The sequence below is a fragment of the Perna viridis genome, chromosome 15 (assembly GCF_037379345.1).
Source record: "Perna viridis isolate PV_CMFRI_1.1 ecotype Kerala chromosome 15, ASM3737934v1, whole genome shotgun sequence".
Lineage (NCBI taxonomy): Eukaryota > Metazoa > Mollusca > Bivalvia > Mytilida > Mytilidae > Perna > Perna viridis.
The window spans coordinates 15,050,490-15,056,539 of record NC_142459.1 but is presented as its reverse complement, the minus strand read 5'-3'; positions in this window follow the sequence as shown (position 1 = coordinate 15,056,539).

The window sequence follows — 6,050 nt, the reverse complement described above, 5'->3', positions numbered from 1 at the left end:
CGAGGGTTTCCCGGGTGACTCTGACTGTTTCGCAGTAAAAATCAAGAGCAATAACTCATGCACATATATTATTTCATGAACAGTCTATATTATTTTCATCTGAGAAGTGCAACAACTAAATGAAAATCTAATAATCGTTATGTGGTTTGTAACTAGTTTTGAATTTAAAAACAGGAAATTGATGAGCATTTTACATGTATGAATCACGAATCATTGGAACGATTGTAGTTAGCATTTACATCAATCTCTCGTAAGCATAAAAGTAACTTGGATTGATTTCATTCTGTTACAGATGAAAGCCTAATAGACTTTGTTGAAATTGAATATGGTACAAACATATCACTGATGTCAAATGTTATGTCCCTTACCATAGGTCTACCTCCTTAATCCATGTCTCATTGTGAACCCTGATTTTCTTGCCAACTCTGTTCATCGTGAATTACCCTTTTGAAACCTCTTAAACCCTTTTCTCTTGTTATTTATCTTAATTACTTAACTTGGTTTCAAGTAGATTATCTTATTACAGTTCCTACGAATCATCCACGAAAAGTCATCAGAATACAGGTACTTCAAGTGATTCCAAAAAATAAAATTTCGAAGATTTTTGTCCCTAATTTACCTTTCTTATGATGATTCATAAAAAATAAATTTTCTGAAAATGAATAAGGAAAAAAGATGGTTTCATTAGTTATATCCCTTTCATCAATCATTTTATTTCATTTTCTATGAATAGATCAATATCTAAATATTAACATCTCCTTTTATATTAATTTTGATCCAAAAGTTAGTAAAAAAAACAACTGCAATAACATACTTTTTCTCTACCATGAATCATCCCTCCGTTGTCCTTATGAATAGCTACACTTCATGGCCCGTACAGATCCGGGTGTCAAAAGAATAGGCCTGCAGCAGCGCTATGCTTGTCGTAAAAGGCGACTATAATACGGAAAACCTGACCGCAAACCATAGTGGTGCACCCTGTTGGGAAAGATGCCACGTTCCTCGCAGGTTTAAGAACCCTACAGTGGTATTTTCCTGGAGTAGGAACCATAGGGCTCCGCCACAGGAGGCTAAATTGCCCGAACCTTCCATCTCTCCCTATTTCCAGTGGCAATCAAAATTTCTCGACCCCCTTATCCTTGTGTCCCATCCCATTTTTCACTTCATCATTTCATGTTCATTTTATCATCCACTTCATGTTCATCGCCTGAATATAGCTGAATTATTGCTGCTCGGGCGTTAAACCCTAACAAACAAACAACAAACTATTCTTGACGCTTACCATATAAAGAAAACTTTTTGCAGATCTTCATAACGAACTCGTAAATGTACCGATAGACAAATCTTCTTTCGTGTGCTTCGGGCACTACGCTGACTGTATTATTATGAAAATGAATCTTGACCATTCACTTTGTAAACATATCAACTCAAAATTACACTTAAGAAGTCATAATAAACAGTCGCGTCTTTTCTAATATCTTAAAGTATTATATTAGGTGATAAAAATATTGCTCATTTTCCGTTTATTCTTTAGTTAAATCTCAAAAGTGTCTTTACAGAGTTACGCCTAGTTCACAATCGAAATTCTTTTTCAAAACTCCATTATTTACTTACCCATCGAAGCATGGACTGGGAAGTTACTGTGATGAAGATTACACCACAGGAACCAGATGTTTATACTCCAAAATGAGTTTGTTATATTGTTATAGGATAAAAAAGATTTTTTATACTTTGGTCCCCACACATGACAAGCTAAGATCAGTTCAGACTAAACTGTTCGCTAATGTTTTAATACAAAACAAGGAAGTTGAAGATATATCGATAAAAAATTCGGCAGAGAAACCACATTAGTTATAGTAATAAATAAATGGGAGTCGTATGTTATTTAGTGTAAGTATTTGTTAGAATCAGGCAAAATAGGAAAAATTAGAAACATGAATATCAAAACCCCACCGACCAGACAATAAAATATCACTCAAAGATGCTTTTTCTACTTTATTTCTGCATCACTGGCTTTGCTTAGAAATTTCAATAGAATGTAAGAAAAAAGTTTTTATTTTTTGGGTTACATTCTTTTACCGCTATAACCTTGGTTCCCTTGATTACTTTTTGACAGAGTTATTGGTCCTTGAAAAAAATGCATTTTCAGTGCATTTCAATGAAATTGTAACCAATGGTCCAGCAGGATATGGAAAATCTTGCCTGTTTTTCTTGTTGGTGCAAATAGTCAAATAACCCTATGATGTGTTTGTTCATACCATGTTTCTCCTACTGCTGATTCTTAAGGGACTGACACTTAAATAGTTTAAATGGTCGACAATTATATCATTAAATTTTTTAAAAATGTAATTGGCTAATGTAAACAATGAATTCAATTTTTAAGTATTTTCATTTTCGTAAAAATTGAGGTGTAGGAAACTTGTTTTCAATGTTTTTTTTTTTTCTTTTGGTAGAAAGAAAAATGTGGTTTGAATATGAAGGTTAACTATAGTTGAAAAGGAAACTGAAGATTTTATGTTAATCTTCGCAATACTTTTTTCAGTTACGATCGTTTAAATTAAGCCAGGTTGTTATTATGAATTAAGTACGTACGATTCCTAATTGCCCGCCTCGAGTTAAAATGGATTTCAGTTATTACAAATCTTTTTTAACCACAGGTCTATGTATGCACGGCAAAATAAATTCATGTGACTATGCATAATGTACTATCACTTTAACATTTTTCAACATTCTTAGCCTTCACATAATTAACTCAAATCATCTATCTAAACTAGCTATAAAATTAAAAACGTCATAACCTTACATCTCAGAATTTCTAAAACATAAAAAATAATCCATTACATATCTTAGAACACTACTTCCTAGATTACAGTAATCACATGAAAAGGACAAACAATATTTTATACTAAAGAATTCTTATTATTTTTCTGTGCTACGTACATTCTTTTCATTCTTTATCCATGAAAATAACACACTAATTTATGAACCATTTGCTTATCTGACTCGCTTCTCTTACGTCATTCAAGCGTCAAACTGTTTTGCCAAATAGCAATCGGTAACTAATCAGACATCTTATGTATTCATAAAAAGGCACCAGTCTTTTAACATTCCTTTAACCCTTCACCTTTCTACAACCTAGTACCCAAACAGATTACTGATCTCCGATAAACAGTATTGACGTTGCACCTCATACAGTCAAGGAGTTTATTCCCTTTAGGTTTCTTAGGAAATATCAACTTTTTTTTATTTCGCGAAAATTGCTATAATTTTTTTTTCAAATATAATGTATCAGAAAAATTTCTTTTATTATAAAAAAAACTACAACACACAAACATATTTTAAATGGAAATCGCAATAAATTTACCGACCAAATCATTTGACCTAAAAAAAACTAGTATATATACATGAGTTGAAGCATAAAGCTAATAGTGTCGTGTAGACAGTGTAGCTCTGTAAGGGCATCATCATACAATGGGTTTCGCCCATTTCTCTCTCTTAAAAAGGAGGTCTGGAAACGGCGGCGAATGGCTACTATGCATCTCAGAGCTGAGAGGGATGGACTGCAGAGTCACAATCATTTTTAATATTAAATCTTTAGGATAGTGAAAGTTTCATAAAACAATCAGCCATTCTGGTTTATAGTCATACCTTGTGCTTACATTTACTGGTCACAAGTCGCATATCGTATATTATATTCATTCATATATAATTAAGATGTGATGCGAACATAATTATTTTGAAAACTTTTTAAGAGTTTATTTCCGAGTGTCATTTAACCGAGATTGTAATGCACCGAAAACGTACACATTTTCACAACAATCATTGATTGCACATATTTTGTACACTGGTCTATTCTATTATCCTGTTTTAATTTGGTTCGTGTTTATCGTTTCGTTGTGTGTGTATCCTTCCGTCTTATGTTAGTTCAAGTATTTGTATTTGATAAAGTTAGAGCCCATGGAATATGGAGGTGTGAAACGGATAATTAATACCAGGGTGAAAAAAATTTAAATTATAATTATATAAAATTTAAGCAATATAACGAATATTGAAGAAATGATGAAAAAAATAAAACATATAAAATAGGATATGTGGAATGCTTGTCAATGAGATAGTCATCAACTAAATGCAAAGAAACGAACAGTTTAACTAGGACAGGTCACTACGCCTTATTCAATGATATGCAAAATTCATACAAATGTCTGGCTCTGTGAGGGCATAATTATACAATGTGTTTCGCCCACTTCTCTCGCTAAAAAGGAGGTCTGGAACGGCGGCGAGCTACTGCTTATAATCAATTCAAAATTCAAATATTGATGATATTTTTGCACAAATCAAGTATCCTTCAATGAATAAACAAAAATTTAAAAAAAAAACAAGGATAAATCAATAAAACAAAACAACAGCCTGTTATTGCACCAGAGGTATATTTAATCAACAAAAGTACATTAGAAGACAGGTCCGATCCTGCAAATTTCCCGAAATCCTGAATCCGCCACTCTTATAGTTTGGTACATAATAATTTATATATTCTTTTAAAAATGTGATAGCCGCATCATGAACACTTATTCATACCCATTTTTCAAAGCACGCGTATTTAGTGATAAGAGTATCCGTCCGCCCTTCGTTCAGTCTGAACTTCCTTCTTTCCTCCCTTCCAATACGCAGAAGGAATACATATTTTATCCGTTACTTCTACTACATCGCTGAACAAAATTAAATGAGATTTTTATTACATATTCACATTGTACACCTCTTATTTTAACTTTACATCAAAATCGATAGGAGGCTTCACATAGCAAAACACTGACTTTTTCATTTATGATTAATGGGACATGAAGTGTCTTCACTGTTACTCCCCCTATACCCCTATATCGAATGGAATGAAACTTTTTCAAAATCTTTATTACATATTCCAATTATGCATTCCCTATTTTCAGATTTTGATCAAATTAATTTAGAGTTTTCACGAATTAAATCATGGGCATTGTCATTTATGAATATGGTAACATTAGTGTAACCAGATCTAATCCGTTACTTATCCCACACCACTAAATGGAATTTAATTGAACCTTCACTGACTCTTCTCGTAGTATTGAATACATAGACCTTCAATTTCAGATTTTGATTGTAGTTTTTTTAATTGATTTTATAATTGTGTTAGTGTCTTGATACGCAGAACACAGCATATTTGAGAGCGGTCGGTGTGTGCAATAATGGTAAAACCTTGACCATGCGCTTCGGCACAGATGGATTCACCAAACGCATTTAAAGCGGTAGGCCTAAGGTAAAGGACGTAAATATTTTACATCAATCTCATGTAAGCACCGATGTAACGTGGATTGATTTCATTATGTTTCAAATGAAAGCTTGATAGGCTTAAGAAATCCTTAAGAAAGACAGGAGTCCTTCCACCGTAATTTTATTCATTTTTTTCTGTTTTCTAGTTTCATCACTTCCGGTTGCCGACACAAGCAATTAAACCAAAGTCACACTGTAAGTAATTAATGTGTCAAATCAGCTGACAATTTTGAAAGTAAAATAAAAAAGACCTGTGATGTCTATGATAGTACTCCAATTAAGATTTAAATAATAGCAGAACCAAGCCTCGTGAAATATTTTGGGCACAACTACTAACAATTCTGTCTTGATCTCTATCGGTTATACAAAAGGTCCTTTTCTCAAGCAAAACCAACGAATTGCCTAAACATATGATACTGTAAAGCATCACTGAAAAATTCGTTCCAGTAACCTTTCTCATGGTGTGCAGTTACGTATACTTTTTCCGTCTTTTTGTATGTGGGGGTGGGGGTTGTTTGTTTCTTTTTATTTGTTCGATTTTTTTCTTTGTCAATGCATAGTTTCAATTTTAAAATATTTTATTCCGTGTGCATGCGAACATCGAACATAAAATTAAAAAATGTTTCAATGCAAACATAAAAGTCAGCATGCATACCATATGGATGAGAGATTTATGATTGCGCCCTTACAATTTTTGGAGAGTTGACTTTAATTTAATTCTTTTATATAACATTATTGCTGAATTACAA